At 42.1% G+C, this 20,395-nt stretch overlaps 1 protein-coding gene across 3 annotated transcripts in view; it reads left to right on the forward strand.

Moving 5' to 3' along the window:
• The window catches only part of sema3f.L (semaphorin 3F L homeolog), an 89,073-nt gene that overhangs the window by 22,609 nt on the left and 46,069 nt on the right, over positions 1 to 20,395 (forward strand). The gene's annotated exons all lie outside the window — the stretch shown is intronic.

The raw sequence follows: 20,395 nt of genomic DNA on the forward strand, positions 1-20,395 counted from the left end.
TTTTCGTATGATGTAGAGAGTGATATTCTGAGACAATTTGCAATTGGTTTTCATTTTTTACTATTTGTGGGTTTTGAGTCATTTAGGTTTTTAATCAGCAGCTCTCCAGTTTGCAATTTCAGCAGTCAGGTTGATAGGGTCCAAATTACCCTAACAACTATACATTGATTTGAATAAGAGACTGGAATATGAAAAGGAGAAGCCTGAATAGAAAGATGAGTAATAAAAATTAGCAATAACAATACATTTCTAGCCTTACAGAGCCTTAGTTTTTTAGATGGGGTCATTGACCCCCATTTGAAAGCTGGAAAGAGTCAGAAAAATAAGGCAGATAATTAAAAAAACAAAAAACTTACAAAAGAAAAAGTGAAGACCAATTGAAAAGTTTCTTAGAATTAGCCATTCTGTAACATACTAAAAGTTAACTTGAAAGTGAACTGTTAACCTGCTTCCCTTACATGTGACATATATAGCTGCTCGCTGTTCCAAATGAATCTCATGCAATTGAAGTGTATATCTTGTCTCACCCACTAGCCATCCCTTCTCTAGCAGATGCAAATGACACCCAGTTCACTATCTTATTTAGTCTCAGTTCTTCTTCTCTGCTCATTGACTCCCTCGCTACTAGAGATGTCGCGAACTGTTCGCCGGCGAACTTGTTCGCGCGAACATCGGGTGTTCGCGCTCGCCGGAAGTTCGCGAACGTCGCGCGACGTTCGCCATTTTGGGTTCGCCATTGTTGGCGCTTTTTTTTGCCCTCTCACCCCAGACCAGCAGGTACATGGCAGCCAATCAGGAAGCTCTCCCCTGGACCACTCCCCTTCCCTATAAAAACCGAAGCCCTGCAGCGTTTTTTCACTCTGCCTGTGTGTGCTGAAGAGATAGTGTAGGGAGAGAGCTGCTGCCTGTTAGTGATTTCAGGGACAGTTGAAAGTTTGCTGGCTAGTAATCGTTTTGATACTGCTCTGTTATTGGAGGGACAGAAGTCTGCAGGGGTTTGAGGGACATTTAAGCTTAGGTAGCTTTGCTGGCTAGTAATCTACCTTCTACTGCAGTGCTCTGTATGTAGCTGCTGTGGGCAGCTGTCCTGCTTCTGATCTCATCTGCTGACTGCTGCAATAACAGTAGTCCTTGTAAGGACTGCTTTTATTTATTTTTTTGTTGTTTTACTACTACTACTACTACTACTACTACTATAAGAGCCCAGTGCTATTAGTCTAGCAGTGTTGGGGAGTGGGACTGGTGTGCTAATCTGCTGCTCCTAGTAGTTCAGCAGCACCAACTTTAATTTTTTTTTTTAATATTCATTTTTTTTTTATTTTACTTTTTTTTATTTTACTACCGCTGTAGTAGTGTATAAGTTGACCTTTTAGGCATTATTTGCCCTGTAGGCATTATTTGCACACTGTTTTCTTCAACCCGCCATCGAGCTGTGTGACCTTGTTCCCATTCTGTCTAAATATCCATAATATTACCGTCTCCAGAAAAAACACCGGAGTCACTTTTTTCAAGCAGCATTCATATATTTTACGTAATCCGTATCCACCGCTGTAGTAGTGTATACGTTGGCCTTGTAGGCATTATTTGCACACTGTTTTCTTCAACCCGCCATCGAGCTGTGTGACCTTGTTCCCATTCTGTCTAAATATCCATAATATTACCGTCTCCAGAAAAACACCGGAGTCACTTTTTTCAAGCAGCATTCATATATTTTACGTAATCCGTATCCACCGCTGTAGTAGTGTATACGTTGGCCTTGTAGGCATTATTTGCACACTGTTTTCTTCAACCCGCCATCGAGCTGTGTGACCTTGTTCCCATTCTGTCTAAATATCCATAATATTACCGTCTCCAGAAAAAACACCGGAGTCACTTTTTTCAAGCAGCATTCATATATTTTACGTAATCCGTATCCACCGCTGTAGTAGTGTATACGTTGGCCTTGTAGGCATTATTTGCACAGTGTTTTCTTCAACCCGCCATCGAGCTGTGTGAGCTTGTTCACATTTTGTCTAAATATTGATAATATTATCGTCTCTAGAAAAACCACTTGAGTTACTTTTTTTCAAGCAGCATTCATATATTTTACGTAATCCGTATCCACCGCTGTAGTAGTGTATACGTTGACCTTGTAGGCATTATTTGCACACTGTTTTCTTCAACCCGCCATCGAGCTGTGTGACCTTGTTCCCATTCTGTCTAAATATCCATAATATTACCGTCTCCAGAAAAAACACCGGAGTCACTTTTTTCAAGCAGCATTCATATATTTTACGTAATCCGTATCCACCGCTGTAGTAGTGTATACGTTGGCCTTGTAGGCATTATTTGCACACTGTTTTCTTCAACCCGCCATCGAGCTGTGTGACCTTGTTCCCATTCTGTCTAAATATCCATAATATTACCGTCTCCAGAAAAAACACCGGAGTCACTTTTTTCAAGCAGCATTCATATATTTTACGTAATCCGTATCCACCGCTGTAGTAGTGTATACGTTGGCCTTGTAGGCATTATTTGCACAGTGTTTTCTTCAACCCGCCATCGAGCTGTGTGAGCTTGTTCACATTTTGTCTAAATATTGATAATATTATCGTCTCTAGAAAAACCACTTGAGTTACTTTTTTTCAAGCAGCATTCATATATTTTACGTAATCCGTATCCACCGCTGTAGTAGTGTATACGTTGACCTTGTAGGCATTATTTGCACACTGTTTTCTTCAACCCGCCATCGAGCTGTGTGACCTTGTTCCCATTCTGTCTAAATATCCATAATATTACCGTCTCCAGAAAAAACACCGGAGTCACTTTTTTCAAGCAGCATTCATATATTTTACGTAATCCGTATCCACCGCTGTAGTAGTGTATACGTTGACCTTGTAGGCATTATTTGCACACTGTTTTCTTCAACCCGCCATCGAGCTGTGTGACCTTGTTCCCATTCTGTCTAAATATCCATAATATTACCGTCTCCAGAAAAAACACCGGAGTCACTTTTTTCAAGCAGCATTCATATATTTTACGTAATCCGTATCCACCGCTGTAGTAGTGTATACGTTGGCCTTGTAGGCATTATTTGCACACTGTTTTCTTCAACCCGCCATCGAGCTGTGTGACCTTGTTCACATTTTGTCTAAATATTGATAATATTATCGTCTCTAGAAAAACCACTTGAGTTACTTTTTTTCAAGCAGCATTCATATATTTTACGTAATCCGTATCCACCGCTGTAGTAGTGTATACGTTGACCTTGTAGGCATTATTTGCACACTGTTTTCTTCAACCCGCCATCGAGCTGTGTGACCTTGTTCCCATTCTGTCTAAATATCCATAATATTACCGTCTCCAGAAAAAACACCGGAGTCACTTTTTTCAAGCAGCATTCATATATTTTACGTAATCCGTATCCACCGCTGTAGTAGTGTATACGTTGGCCTTGTAGGCATTATTTGCACACTGTTTTCTTCAACCCGCCATCGAGCTGTGTGACCTTGTTCACATTTTGTCTAAATATTGATAATATTATCGTCTCTAGAAAAACCACTTGAGTTACTTTTTTTCAAGCAGCATTCATATATTTTACGTAATCCGTATCCACCGCTGTAGTAGTGTATACGTTGACTTTGTAGGCATTATTTGCACAGTGTTTTCTTCAACCCGCCATCTAGCTGTGTGTATTATCGTTTCCAGAAAAACCAACTGAGTTTTTGTTGTTGTTGTTGTTTTTTTAAAAATAATGCCAGGCAAAGGCAGGCCGCCACGCAGAGGCCGTGCTAGGGGCCGTGCTGCTATGCAATCCTGTGGCCCTAGCAAATTGCCCAGTTTTAAAAAGCCAATGACCCTGAACTCCCAAAATGCTGAAGAGGTAGTTGACTGGCTTACACAGCACACCCCATCCTCTACCGTTTCTAACTTTACCACAACATCCTCCTCATCCTCCACTGCTATGGCCACCCCACGTAACACTTCCTCCACCACCGGTGCCCCTTCTTCACTGGGGTCAGAGGAGTTATTTTCCAATGAGTTTCTTGAACTGAGTAATGCGCAACCATTATTGCCAGAAGAAGATGAAGGAGATGAGGACCTTACACCAGATTTAATTCTGGCAGAGAACACGATAGAGATGGACATAATGAGTGATGAGGAGGAGGTCCCCGCTGCTGCTTCCTTCTGTGATGTGTCAGAAGAAATTGATGCATCTGAGGAGAATGATGATGAGGAGATTGATGTTTTGTGGGTGCCTAGTAGAAGAGAGCAAGAGGAGGGTAGTTCAGATGGAGAGACGGAGAGTCAGAGAGGCAGTAGGAGAATAAGACTTAGAAGAAGCAGGGAGGACAGCCCGCAGGGATCAGTAGGGCAACAACATGTATCGGCACCTGTGTTCAGCCGGCCAACGCACCCGCCATTGCCGCCAATGCCGCCAACTTCTACTGTTACCGCCAGATCGCACACTTCCAAAAAGTCAGCAGTGTGGGATTTTTTTAATGTGTGTGCCTCTGACAAAAGCATTGTAATTTGCAATGAGTGCAGTCAGAAACTGAGCCTTGGTAAGCCCAACAGCCACATAGGTACAACTTCTATGCGAAGGCACATGAGCGGCAAGCACAAAGCACTTTGGGAGCAACACCTCAAAGGCAACAGGCAAACTAAAAGCCACACTCCTTCTGGTCCAGCATCTTACTGCTCTACCTCTGCTCTCCTTGACCCGTCTGAACCACCCTCCACTCCGCCTTCCACCTTGACCACCTGTTCCCATTCCCAGTCATCTGCCACCAGCCAAGTTTCTGTGAAGGCCATGTTTGAGCGTAAGAAGCCAATGTCTGACTGTCACCCCCTTGCCCGGCGTCTGACAGCTGGCTTGTCTGCACTCTTAGCCCGCCAGCTTTTACCATACCAGCTGGTGGACTCTGAGGCCTTCCGCAAATTTGTAGCAATTGGGACACCGCAGTGGAAGGTACCCAGCCGCAATTTTTTTTCTAAAAAGGGAATACCACACCTGTACCAACATGTGCAGAGCCAAGTTACCGCATCTCTGTCACTTAGTGTTGGGCCAAAGGTCCATATGACTACTGACGCATGGTCCTCCAAGCATGGTCAGGGCAGGTATGTCACCTACACTGCCCACTGGGTGAACTTGGTAATGGCTGGGAAGCAGGGAATGGGTAGCTCAACAACAACAGTGGAGTTGGTGTCACCGCCACGGATTGCACGCGGTTCTGCCACCACCTCTACTCCTCCATCGCTCTCTACCTCGTCTTCTTCTTCTTCTTACTCTGCTGCTGGGTCCTCCTTCTCCTCCTCCACACCTGTGCACCCCCAGCTCCCCCTAGGCTATTCGACGTGCCAGGTACGCCGTTGTCACGCTGTCTTGGGGATGACGTGCCTGGAAAGCAAAAACCATACCGGATCTGTACTCCTGTCATCTCTGCAGTCACAGGCCGATCGGTGGCTGACCCCACACCAACTGCAGATCGGAAAAGTGGTGTGTGACAATGGAAGCAATCTGTTGGCAGCGTTGAGACTAGGCAATTTAACACATGTGCCCTGCATGGCACATGTGTTAAATTTAATAGTCCAACGTTTTGTCTCCAAGTACCCAGGATTCCAGGACGTTCTCACCCAGTCCAGAAAGGTGTCGGCCCATTTCAGACGTTCCTACACAGCCATGGCACGCCTTGCTGACATTCAGCAGCGCTACAACATGCCAGTCAGGCGTTTGATTTCTGACAGCCAGACTCGCTGGAATTCAACGCTCCTTATGTTGGAACGTCTGCTGCAACAACAAAGGGCCGTCAACGAGTACCTTTTTGAACTGGGTGGTAGGACTGGATCTGCACAGCTGGGGATTTTTTTCCCCCGTTACTGGGTGCTTATGCGCGATGCCTGCAGGCTCATGCGACCTTTTGAAGAGGTGACAAATATGGTCAGTCGCACCGAAGGCACCATCAGCGACCTAATACCCTTCACTTTCTTCCTGGAGCGTGCTGTGCGACGAGTGGCAGATGAGGCTGTAGACCAGCGTGACGAGGAGCTGGAAGCGCACGATTTCTGGTCGGAATCACCAGAACGAACCCAGGCACCTGCTGCAACGCAGGGAGAGGTGCCAGAAGTGGAGTCAGAGGAGGAAGGTGGCTTTGTGGAGGAGGAGGAGGAGGACCAACAGGAGCAGGCTTCCCAGGGGGCTAGTGGTGACCTTTTGGGGACCCCTGGTCTTGTACGTGGCTGGGGGGAGGAGACCGTGGATGATGCAGTCCTTGATAATGAGGAAGCGGAGATGGATAGCTCTGCATCCAACCTTGTGAGAATGGGGTCTTTCATACTGTCATGCCTGTTGAAGGACCCCCGTATCAAGAGGCTTAAGGAGAAGGACCTGTACTGGGTCGCAACGCTACTAGACCCTCGGTACAAGCATAAAGTGTCAGAAATGTTACCAACATACCACAAGTCCGAAAAGATGCGGCATTTACAAACCAGCCTGCAAAACATGTTGTACAATGCTTTTAAGGGTGATGTCACTTCAGGAACTCATCAACATTCCAGGGGCAGAGGTGCCAGTAATCCTGCCACGAGCACACCTGCAAGGACAAAGCCCTTTGGCCAGTCTGTAACGTCAGACATGCAAATGTTTTTCTGTCCAAGGCAGCGCCACAACCCTTCTGGATCCACCCTCAAAGAACGCCTCGACCGGCAGGTAGCGGACTACCTGGCATTAACTGCAGATATCGACACTCTGAGGAGCGATGAACCCCTGGACTACTGGGTGCGCAGGCTTGATCTGTGGCCAGAGCTGTCACAATTTGCCATGAACCTCTTGTCTTGCCCAGCCTCAAGTGTGCTCTCAGAAAGGACCTTCAGTGCAGCAGGAGGGATTGTAACTGAGAAGAGAACTCGCCTAGGTCACAAAAGTGTCGATTACCTGACCTTTATTAAAATGAATGAGGGGTGGATCTCGGAGGGTTACTGCACGCCGGAAGACTTGTTCTGACTTCTATGCAGCTGTCCTTCTCTTCAAGCCTCATGACTCCACACACAGCTGTCCTTTAGCGTCCTCCTCCTCCCTCCGCCACCGTTACAAACTAGGGTGCAAACCCTACTGGTTTAATTTTTTCTGGCCTCTGTGCTTCAGTGGCTGCAACCAAAAAAACTGGGCAAACAATGTCTACAAGGTCAACGTATGGCAAAAAATGACTATTTTCAGCATTTATATGGCATATTTTTTCTGGCAACTGTGCTTCAGTGGCTGCATCCAAAAAAATGCATATTTTCTGCATTTATATGGCATAATTTTTCTGGCCTCTGTGCTTCAGTGGCTGCAACCAAAAAAATGCATATTTTCTGCATTTATATGGCATAATTTTTCTGGCCTCTGTGCTTCAGTGGCTGCAACCAAAAAAATTTATATTTTCAGCATTTATATGGCATAATTTTTCTGGCAACTGTGCTTCAGTGGCTGCGACCAAAAAAATGACTATTTTCAGCATTTATATGGCATATTTTTTCTGGCCTCTGTGCTTCAGTGGCTGCGGCCAAAAAAACTGGGCAAACAATGCCTACAAGGTCAACGACGTTGACCTTGTAGGCATTGTTTGCCCAGTTTTTTTGGCCGCAGCCACTGAAGCACAGAGGCCAGAAAAAATATGCCATATAAATGCTGAAAATAGTCATTTTTTGCCATACGTTGACTCAACGTATATGGCAAAAAATGACTATTTTCAGCATTTATATGGCATATTTTTTCTGGCAACTGTGCTTCAGTGGCTGCGACCAAAAAAATGCATATTTTCTGCATTTATATGGCATAATTTTTCTGGCCTCTGTGCTTCAGTGGCTGCAACCAAAAAAATTTATATTTTCAGCATTTATATGGCATAATTTTTCTGTCAACTGTGCTTCAGTGGCTGCGACCAAAAAAATGCATGTTTTCTGCATTTATATGGCATAATTTTTCTGGCCTCTGTGCTTCAGTGGCTGCAACCAAAAAAGTTTATATTTTCAGCATTTATATGGCATAATTTTTCTGTCAACTGTGCTTCAGTGGCTGCGACCAAAAAAATGCATATTTTCTGCATTTATATGGCATAATTTTTCTGGCCTCTGTGCTTCAGTGGCTGCAACCAAAAAAATTTATATTTTCAGCATTTATATGGCATAATTTTTCTGGCAACTGTGCTTCAGTGGCTGCGTCCAAAAAAACTGGGCAAACAATGTCTACAAGGTCAACGTATGGCGAAAAATGACTATTTTCAGCATTTATATGGCATATTTTTTCTGGCAACTGTGCTTCAGTGGCTGCGTCCAAAAAAACTGGGCAAACAATGCCTACAAGGTCAACGTATGGCAGTTGTTTAAAGAGAACAGTAGATTACTAGCCAGCAAAGCTACCTAAGCTAAAATGTCCCTCAAATCCCTGCAGACTTCTGTCCCTCCAATACAGAGCAGTATCAAGCAGATTACTAGCCAGCAAACTTACTATCATCTGTCCCTGAAATCACTAACAGCTCTCCCCCTACACTATCTCTTCCAAGCACACACAGGCAGATTTTTCAGATACATTTTTGCCCTTGATCCCCCTCTGGCATGCCACTGTCCAGGTCGTTGCACCCTTTAAACAACTTTAAAATCATTTTTCTGGCCAGAAATGTCTTTTCTAGATGTTAAAGTTCGCCTTCCCATTGAAGTCTATGGGGTTCGCGAACCGTTCGCGAACCGCTCGCGTTTTTGCGCAAGTTCGCGAATATGTTCGCGAACTTTTTTTCCGACGTTCGCTACATCCCTACTCGCTACATTCTTTCTTTAATTCATCCAGAATATTTCTCCCTTATAACCCTTTGTCCCTCTTTTCTTCAATGTTTCCTTTGCTCTTCCCCATCCCTTTTCTCTGTCTCTCACTTTCTAGTAATGACTGAGTGTAGGGGGTCCCCTGACAGCCGCAGTACGAGCAGTTATAATTATCTGCCAATCTTGGCTCTTTCTCTCTCCCACTAAGAGCTGCCTGTGGCTCACCAGCTTCCCTAACCTGATATTAGGCAAATTAAGCGTCTCCCCCTCCATTGTTCTCTTATGCTCTTCATGCTGTCTCACACTCATATAAGGAGGAATATCTCTGTACAGGTATGAGATACATTATCCGGAAACCTGTTATCCAGAAAGCTCTGAATTACAGGCAGGCTGTCTCCCATAGACTTCATTTTAATCAAATTCTTAAAAATGACTTCCTTTTTCTCTGTAATAATAAAACAGTAGCTTGTACTTGATCCCAACTAAGATATAAATCCTTATTGGAAGCAAACCCCTCCTATTGGGTTTATGTAATGTTTACATGATTTTCTAGTAGACTTAAGGTTTGAAGATCCAAATTATGGAAAGATCCATTATCCGGAAAACACCAGGTCCCGAGCATTTTGGATAACAGGTCCCATACCTGTACAAAACAATATCATTTCACCTAGACTTTGCTGTACATGTAGCTTTCTCTGTATTATTTTTTCTCCGTTGCAGAAAAAAAAAATATATTTTCATTATGTATTTTCTCCCAGTCTTTCAGCCCCCCCCAACACACACATCTTGCATTTGCTTTTCTATATATATTCCCTCCCTAGGACAGGAGGGGTATCTGTGCTCTAGATCCAAAGAAGCTCCTTGAGTACAAGAACATACAATAGATTAAACATACAATATTTCACTGTATATATCACAGATTTACAACCAGCAGTCTTACAACTCATTTTGTACTGAAACTCCAAACATAGAACTAACTGCTAATGGGTGTTGGTTTGGTAAACAAGAACCATGTTTACCCTGTAAAATATATCCTTATTAACTGTGATTAGTGATGTCATCCGTTATAATTGGTGTTTGGTGATGTAATTTGTCACATGACTCACTGGACTTTATTATTCCCTATATAACAGCACTTGTATGGCTCAGTGTTCCTCTTTCTTTAATCCCAGCACTGAATAGAAACACATCTGTACCACTTTATTATGACGTAGCCCCATGAAGGTGGATCTCTTTTTATCCATCTCATTTCTCGCCTGTCTTCCTATCTGGCACACGCTACTGTTTAGCCAGTCTCAGGTAATTCTCTGCGCCAAGCGATGCCCCAGTGAGAGTTTATTGACTATAAACACTGTAATGTCATTTACATGTTAATTATCTCTCGAGCATTACAAGACCATAATTAGAAGCTAATTGACACAAACAGGATGTAATGGGTTTTCTTGGCACACTGATTTCAGAGGGGCCCAAATCACATTTGGTTAACCTTTTCCCTTCCAGTCTGGCTGTGGATCATAATTAATTTCTTTAAGGAGGCAATATACTTCTATATACAGCTATATTCAGTATGGGGTTATATATCTAAGACCGAGTTGTGTTTTCCTGAAAAATTCGAGTTTTTCGAGGGTAGTTTTCAGGTTGAAAAAAAACAAACAAATTTTTCAGGAGTTTATAAAAAAAACTTGAATTTTTTGAGACTTTTTATACCCCGAAGATGGAAATAGCTCAAATCAGAAAACACCCCAACTGAAACCTGTGGAGGTCATGTAGAAGTCAGTGGCTGAGGTCCCTTCAACCATTTGAAGATGTTAATAGCTTTCATGATGTTGGGGGGGTTTTTTTTAGGTGGATTTCGCTGGAAAACTCGATTAAATCGAGTGATTCAAGTTTTTTTCTGCGGAAAACTCGATTAATACGAGTTTTCAGGTTTCTCACCCCAAATTCACTGATCTGAGTTTTTTCCATTCAAGGTTTTTTTTAAATTAGAAACCATTTGTGTTGTGAGTTTATTCGAGGGATAAAAAAAACCCTCACAAACCTCTAAAACTCGAACTTATAAATAATTGATAAATAACCCCCATATTGTAAGACATCTGTCTTAAGAAAGGCCCAGAATGGGACCGAAATGTTGAAAATAAATTTTCTTTTCTAAACTGCATTATGAAGTCCTGGAGTGCGTCAATCTTGGGGAACTACTGTATATATATATATATATATATATATATATATATATATATATATATATATATATATATATATATATATATATGTATATATATGTATATATATATATATAACTCATGTTGAGCAAGGCAAGTAACCATGCCAGTTGCTCTTCCACTGGCATCCAAGGATATATTGTCATTGCAATGGCATAAGTAATTTTGCTTCATGATTCGGTTGCTCATTTGTAAAGCGAATAACTCTTTCAGTAATTTATTTTATAGGACTGGCACTGTGATATAAATTGTTGTATGCTAGGTCTATACTGTATGTTATGACACATCAGAGCTGGGTTATCTCTTATACCCCCTATTGCTTAATAGAAGCATCGACTCTTGCACCAAGTCGATAACCAAAAGAATATGGTGTTTACTTTACATATAGCTGATGAAATAGACACTGGTGCGCTCAATGGAGCTTGGATATTGTGACCCTTGACTTAAATTATTTTGTGTTTGCTAACACAAAATTAAATGACTCCTAGAACCATTTAGTTGGGATTGATGATATTTGTTTCCCAGCTTGGTCCAGAGTCCTGCTTAGCCCATTTCTGTTGCCCACAGCAGGACCCGCAATTACGCTACAAGATTTATGGCAGATTAGCTGAATAACATATGTCTGTGCGAGCCTTCTGCTAAATCCCTGGATATTCAGCACTGCTCAGTGATCCAGGGAGGCCTTCTCAGCCCACTTTACCAGATTCACATTTTCAGATTTTCAGATTTCAGATTTTCACATTTTAAAGGTGGCCATACACGGGCCGATAAAAGCTGCCGACAGACCGAGTCGGCAGTTTATTGGCCTGTGTGTGGGGGCCCCCGACGGGCTTCCCTGATCGAGATCTGGCCGAAAGTCGGCCAGATCTCGATCGGATGGGGTTAAAAATCCCGTCGGATCGCGGCCGCATCTGTTCGTTGATGCGGTCCCGCGATCCGACCGCCCGTTTGCGAACGTGAAGGATCCGATCGTTGGGCCCTAGGGCCCACGATCGGATCAGCCCGATATTGCCCACCTCAAGGTGGGCATATCGGAGGGAGATCCGCTCGTTTGGCGACATCGCCAAACGAGAGGATCTATCCGTGTATGGCCACCTTTAGAGCTTTCAGGGTAACAGTTCATGTGTGTCTTAGATAATAACCTCCTGCATATAAACATCTTTTCTCTATTGATAGCTAGTTTAAGGCAAATAGTAATTAGGAGTATTGTTAGCTAAACCCTTACTAACACTCTGGGAAACCAATTTGTGGCATTTTTATCTGTTGTACCCCTAGGTGTTCCTATGTTATCAGTATTTGAAATTCAGCTTGCCCTTTAAAAAATTTTAAATTGGGTCTTGGGTTTGATTTTAACAATGACACTGTTGCTGTATTTTTCTTTTCCTATGTTTGTTTAGTTTCCTCTTGCTTCTTTGGTTTCCTACCACAATTCAAAAAACATACCAGTAGGTTAATTGAGTTCTGATGAAACTGACCCTAATATATATGTGTGTGTCTGTGCAAGGGAAATTAGCCTGTAGGCTCTGCTGGCTCTAATGACTGATTAAATATCATTCTATTTAAAGCACTGTGTAATATATCAAAGCAATGTAAATAAATAGATGGGAATAATTGCAGAGCTTTTGAGTAGACGTCTGTCACCATTTAAAATACATAAGCAGGTTTAATCAAGAAAATGAACTTGCCCGAGCATGATCAGCGACCGCAAACCTAACCACTAGTGACTTCAAATAGGATTAGGGCCCACAGCTTGGGTCCCACTGCCTGTGTTCATATTGAAGAGGCTTAAAGATCCGATCTTGGAAGAGGAGGGTTTTTTTTTTTAAAACATATGATAAATGAAAAGAAAGTCTGATGCAGATAGTTGCTTATGTGCGATGTATAGGAGGTCACATACAATATTCTTGGAGGTGTCTTCTACAACTGGGTTTAGCATGGACTAGGTCAGTAGTATAGAGCATATAAGAAATAGGAGATTTGTAGGCATTTTATATGAAGACTAACCCACTACAATTACCACTGTTATATTACATAAGGATTTTTTTTCCACTTCTTATCTGGCCCCAAGGAGTGTCGGCACCCTGGAATGGTCATGGGTCACAGTTTGGGTTTATCAGTTCATCCATCACTTTTGCAAAATCCCCTAAATCTCCCAGCTCTTAAAAATGCTTTTGTGAGAGAGGAGAGATGGGAGTGACAGCTGCCAGTCATCACTCTCTTGCTTACTGCCCTCTCTAGTGTGTCTCTTCACCCGACTCTCTTTGATGGGGTTAGAGCGGGGGGAGGGGTTAAGTGAGTGGGTGTCACCCATCTGTCAGACATTGACACCCTCATTGTAACCAAGGACTGAGGGCATTTCAGGGATTTGAATTAAGTGGGATGTTACTCTATTTAAATAAATGAGGGTACCCTATGGGGGTAGGGTAAGCTTTAGGCTCTTGGCCTTGCTGCATTGAGAAGTAAGTAATCCTCTTTGTAATAATATAAGCATATAAACCTTTTATAGCCAGGAGGGGGCTAAGTGCCATAATTCATCCACTAGAATGACCTACTGCAGAGTCTGCTGGACAATGGGCGTTTCAAGAGGTATTTTAGAAGTCATATTGGTGCTTTCAAGGCAAAAGTTGGGCAGTTGATGGCACTATAAAGCCAAGCAGGTTTCTTAGTCAGCACCTGTAGCCTCCCAATTCTTAGAGCCTGGGGCACGTACAACGGTTTCCACCATGTATCCGTTCACTCACAATTTTCAAATATTGACAGCACCAGTCATGGATTTTTTTGCTTAAAATGCCTTTATTGAGACATGGGCTCAGACCCCGATATGCTTGGTGTATCGGGATCTGAGCCCATGTCTCAATAAAGGCATTTTAAGCAAAGAAATCCATGACTGGTGCTGTCAATATTTGAAAATTGGCACTATAAAGCCATACAGTAGAAGACTGTGAATATAATTATTACTATTATTAAAAAGCATGTATAAGCTGTCTTTTGCAAGCAGGTCATTTGATACATACCAGATAGAGGCAAATATTTAAACTTTTTTTTTTTAACTTTTACTGTAACCACAGCTGCAGGGTGCCAGGTATATGCAAGAGCCCTCATCTGGGGGATACCACCTAAATCATCTTTGCTTCGTCAAATCCTTTTAATTGGTTACCTAGCTGCATGTCTCCAAATGCTTGCTGTGCACTGTGGGATATAAATGATGATGTTTATATAGGGTTCTTGTGTATGATCAGGTCATTCTCCAACTGTGCAAGGTCAGTACTTTGGAATGAGGACTCCACAACCCACCGGAAAAAGGATTCACTGAGCCGAGACCCTGTACTAATGCCAAACCCAGAGCTACCATTAACTCTTACGCTGTCAGAAAACCTATATTGCCTCATTATCTGATGGGTTTGGATTATTAAAACTAACGAATAAATCTTGCAAGTAAATTGTAGTTTCAATGTCTGGTAAAATCTCAGTGTCTGGCATTACCTCTAGTGATCCCTTTCTGCAGTGTTCTCACTTTAACTCTGGAATAAATATTGTCAAACCCTCTATTCACATGTTCCTACTGTGTACACAAAGGATTTAATAGTGTCCCACTTATGTACAGTTTATATATTGTATGATGACTTATGGGAAGGCAATCTCCATCCATAGACTCCATTTTAAACAAATAATTGAAATTTTAAAAAAGGATTTTCTTTTTTCTCTGTAATTATAAAACAGAACCATGTATTTGATCCCAACTAAGATATATGATGACTTATTAGGTGCAAAACAATTCTATTGGGCTTAATTAATGTTTAAATTATTCTTAGCAGATTTAAGGCATGGAGATCCAAACCCATTATGCAGAAAACCCCAGGTCCCAAGCATGGTCCTATACCCGTTTATACATAATCAAGCCAAAAAGTTTTCAGACCTGGCTGCACTTTCTTGTTCCATACATACGGAGATTGCCAAACAAGTAGATCTCTCCCCGATATGTCCACCTTGAGGTAGGGCCCAATGATTGCATCACAACGAGGAGAATAGGGGCGGTCAATTTGAGGACCGCATCAATGAACCAATGCAGTCCTTGATCCGATTTTTGGAAGCCCGTCTGAGGGCCCCATACACTGCCCAATAAGCTTCTGACTTAATCTGTCAGCAGTTTATATCTGTTTGTGTATGGGGGCCTTAAAGGAGAAGTAAAGTCTTGTTATACTTGGGGGTGCCAAAAGTTAGGCATCCCCAAGTGATGGCATTTACTTATCTGAAACCCTGGGCCAATGCACCTATCAAGAGAAAACTGCACCGGCCCTGGATTCTTCCAGTGAGCACCACGGAACGATTGTCTTCTGGGTTCTTCTTTCTTCTGGCGGCTGCACATGCGCAGTAGAGCAAAAAGCTGAACTTTAATGAAAAAGCCAACTATTTCATTCTACTGCGCATGCGTCTGTGGTGCTCGCTGGGAGAAATCCTGGGTGCAGTTTTCTCCTGATAGGTGCGCCAGCCCGGGGTTTCAGGTAAGTAAATGTGATCACTTAGGGGTGCCTAACTTTTGGTGCCCCCAAGTAAAAAGGACTTTCTTCTTTAACCCTTTGCCTGCCAAGCACGTACACCGTACGTTCTGGCAGGCAAGGGCTTTAACTGCCAAGCACGTACATTGTACGTGCTTGCAGTTTTACATGCTGTACTCTGCATCAGCGGCTTTAGCCGCCTCTGCAGAGGTTTAGCAGCATTGACAGCCCCCTGGGCAACGAGGCTGGGGGGCTGTCATGTCGGTCCTGCGACTGGATTGTCGCAGGGCCGACCTAAAAGAGGCAGACACAGCAAATCGCGTGTCTGCCTTGCTGCTCTGCTTCCTCCTGCTCACCTCGTGTTCCAGCGACGCCCACACACTTCCTGCTTGCTGTAACTCTGCAGATCTCTCTTCTCCAGCTCTTAGATCAGCCAAAAACGGTAAGTGCCCTTTATTTTACACACTTGCATACACCTACCTACCTTATACACACATACACACATATTTTAGTAGTAAAAAAAAAAAAAAAAAAAAAACGTTTTTTTTAATTTTTCATTTTCCACTTATATGCACTTATATGCATTTATATACACTTATATGGACTTATATACACACTTATACACACTTATACACTGTCACACAATTCTTGGAAGTGTACACACATGTATACACATTTTATTTTTTTTACTTTTTCATTTCACCAATTTGTGTTTTTTTTACCCATAAAAACTGTTTATTTCAGCAGCGTGACTATTGGATAATCGATTTCGGCCACTAATTATGCTGTCGGTGCAGTTATTTTGTTATTTCATTGATTTGCACAATTTTTGTGGTTTTATTGCAATTTTATCCCTGGATTATTGTTCCTTATGTATCTTTAGTATAGTTTTGCTGTTTGGTGCTTTGGTATATTATTTTACTTAGATTGATCCGTCAGAATATATGCTTTCCAAAATATATGGTTTTCTGGGGTCTTTTTACAGTTTGGGGGTCTTACGGCACATAACGCACAGTTGGGGTTCTCTTTTCAGCAGCTTAGTTGGCCAGTGTGAAAATTCATATGCACATTTTTCATTTGCGGCCGTACACACCATATACTTTGGTAAATCTATACATATTGGGCATCAAACTATTCAGTAGACCTCTGATGTCCATATTTGGGGTGATTTTTCTTTGTACGTAAAACATTGTGTGAGATAAATGTGGCATACTTCAACATTTTTAGGCGATTTTCAGAAATGTAAAAATCTCTATGTTTATAAAAGTTTTGCAGTTTGGTACTTTGCTGTAGAAAGACGTCTTTATCTTGGTTGTTTTCGTCAGAATGTGTACTTTCCAAAAACATATGGTTTTGGGGGGTCTTTGCTGTTAGGAGGGTCTTGAGGCACATAATATGAAGTCAATGGTCTATGTTTACAGAAGGCGAATCGGCAGCAGAGAAAACTCATATTCACTATTTACATTTGGGGTCCGCACATGCCAGCTGCCTTGGTATATCAATGCATATTGGGGCATAAAACTGTTCAGTAGACCCTTGGCATCAGTATTTATGGTGTTTTACAATTGTATGTAAGAAGTTGGGTGAGATAAATGCGGCCAATTGCAATATTTTTAGGCGATTTTCAGAAATGTAAAAACCGTTGCTTTTATCGCCAAATTTAGGAAAGGCTTGCGACTTGGTACTTTGGAGTACAAAGACATGCATACCCAATTTGGATTCGCGGGAATGTGTAATTTCCAAAAATATATGGTTTTCTGGGGCGAACATACTTTTTTCTACCTTTGCCCCCCCCCAAAACTATGTAAATGTGTTGATTTTGCAGTACCTGAAATGACAGACCATATGGGGGCCTTCCTTTTGGGGCCCTATATGCCACGTGCTTGGGTACACCTATACATATTGGGCATCAAACTGTTCAGAGGACCCTAGGCTTTCATATTTGGGGTGATATCTCTTGATACCTAAAAGTATGTGGCTTATACGATGCTGCAGGGTAGAAATTTTGAGGTGATTTTTGGAAATGTCGCCAAAATCATCAAATTTAGGAATGGTTTGCGGCTTGGTACTTTGGAGTACAAAGACATCCATACCCAATTTAGATTCGTCGGAATGTGTACTTTCCGAAAATATATGGTTTTCTGGGTTGAAATTACTTTTTTCTGCCTTTGCCCCCCCCAAAACGATGTAAATGTGTTGATTTTGCAGTATCTGAATTGACAGACCATATGGGGGTCTTCCTTTTGGGGCCCCTATATGCCACGTGCTTGGGTACACCTATACATATTGGGCATCAAACTGTTCAGAGGACCCTAGGCTTTCATATTTGGGGTGATTTATCTTGATACCTAAAAGTATGTGGGAAATATGATGCTGCAGGTTGGAAATTTTGAGGTGATTTTTGGAAATGTCACCAAAATCCCCAAATTTAGGAATGATTTGCGGCATTGTACTTTGGAGTACAAAGACATGCATACCCAATTTAGATTCGTGGGAATGTGTACTTTCCGAAAATATATGGTTTTCTTGGGTGAACTTACTTTTTTCTACTTTTGCCCCCCCCAAAACAAGGTAAATGTGTTGATTTTGCAGTACCTGAAATGACAGACCATATGGGGGGGGTCTTCATTTTAGGGCCCCTATATGTCACGTGTTTGGGTACACCTATACATGTTTGGCATAAAAACTGTTCAGAGGACCCTAGGCTTTCATATTTGGGGTGATTTGTCTTGATACCTAAAAGTATGTGGGTAATACGATGCTGCAGGGTGGAAATTTTGAGGTGATTTTTGGAAATGTCACCAAAATCACCACATTTAGGAATGGTTTGTGGCTTGGTACTTTGGAGTAGAAAGACATGCATACCCAAATTGGATTCAGGGGAATGTGTACTTTACGAAAATATATGGTTTTCTGGGGTGAACTTACTTTTTTCTACCTTTGTCCCCCCCCCCAAACAATGTAAATGTGTTGATTTTGCAGTATCTGAAATGACAGACCAAATGGGGGTCTTCCTTTTGGGGCCCCTGTCTGCCACGTGCTTGGGTACACCTATACATATTGGGCATCAAACTGTTCAGAGGACCCTAGGCTTTCATATTTGGGGTGATATCTCTTGATACCTAAAAGTATGTGGGTAATACGATGCTGCAGGGTAGAAATTTTGAGGTGATTTTTGGAAGTATCACCAAAATCTCCAAATTTAGGAATGATTTGTGGCTTGGTACTTTGGAGTACAAACACATGCATACCCAATTTAGATTCATGGGAATGTGTACTTTCCGAAAATATATGGTTATCTGGGGTGAACCCACTTTTTCCTACTTTTGACCCCCCCAAAACGATGTAAATGTGTTGATTTTGCAGTACCTGAAATGACAGACCATATGGGGGCCTTCCTTTTGGGGCCCCTGTATGCCACGTGCTTGGGTACACCTATACATATTGGGCATCAAACTGTTCAGAGGACCCTAGGCTTTCATATTTGGGGTGATATCTCTTGATACCTAAAAGTATGTGGGTAATACGATGCTGCAGGGTAGAAATTTTGAGGTGATTTTTGGAAATATCACCAAAATCACCAAATTTAGGAATGGTTTGCAGCTTTGTACTTTGGCGTAGAAAGACATGCATACCCAATTTAGATTCGTGGGAATGTGTACTTTCCAAAAATATATGGTTTTCTGGGGTGAACTTGCTTTTTTCTACTTTTGACCCCCCCAAAACGATGTAAATGTGTTGATTTTGCAGTACCTGAAATGACAGACCATATGGGGGGCCTTCCTTTTGGGGCCCCTGTATGCCACGTGCTTGGGTACACCTATACATATTGGGCATCAAACTGTTCAGAGGACCCTAGGCTTTCATATTTGGGGTGATATCTCTTGATACCTAAAAGTATGTGGGTAATACGATGCTGCAGGGTAGAAATTTTGAGGTGATTTTTGGAAGTATCACCAAAATCACCAAATTTAGGAATGATTTGTGGCTTGGTACTTTGGAGTACAAACACATGCATACCCAATTTAGATTCATGGGAATGTGTACTTTCCGAAAATATATGGTTATCTGGGGTGAACCCACTTTTTCCTACTTTTGACCCCCCCAAAACGATGTAAATGTGTTGATTTTGCAGTACCTGAAATGACAGACCATATGGGGGCCTTCCTTTTGGGGCCCCTGTATGCCACGTGCTTGGGTACACCTATACATATTGGGCATCAAACTGTTCAGAGGACCCTAGGCTTTCATATTTGGGGTGATATCTCTTGATACCTAAAAGTATGTGGGTAATACGATGCTGCAGAGTAGAAATTTTGAGGTGATTTTTGGAAATATCACCAAAATCACCAAATTTAGGAATGGTTTGCAGCTTTGTACTTTGGCGTAAAAAGACATGCATACCCAATTTAGATTCGTGGGAATGTGTACTTTCCAAAAATATATGGTTTGCTGGGGTGAACTTGCTTTTTTCTACTTTTGACCCCCCCAAAACGATGTAAATGTGTTGCTTTTGCTGTACCTGAAATGACAGACCATATGGGGGTCTTCCTTTTGGGGCCCCTGTATGCCACATGCTTGGGTACACCTATACATATTGGGCATCAAACTGTTCAGAGGACCCTAGGCTTTCATATTTGGGGTGATTTTGCTTGATACCTAAAAGTATGTGGGTAATACGATGCTGCAGGGTAGAAATTTTGAGGTGATTTTTGGAAGTATCACCAAAATCACCAAATTTAGGAATGATTTGCGGCTTGGTACTTTGGAGTACAAACACATGCATACCCAATTTAGATTCATGGGAATGTGTACTTTCCGAAAATATATGGTTTTCTGGGGTGAACCCACTTTTTTCTACTTTTGACCCCCCCAAAACTATGTAAATGTGTTGATTTTGCAGTA

The sequence above is a fragment of the Xenopus laevis genome, chromosome 4L (genome assembly GCF_017654675.1).
Source record: "Xenopus laevis strain J_2021 chromosome 4L, Xenopus_laevis_v10.1, whole genome shotgun sequence".
NCBI classification, from domain to species: Eukaryota; Metazoa; Chordata; class Amphibia; order Anura; family Pipidae; genus Xenopus; species Xenopus laevis.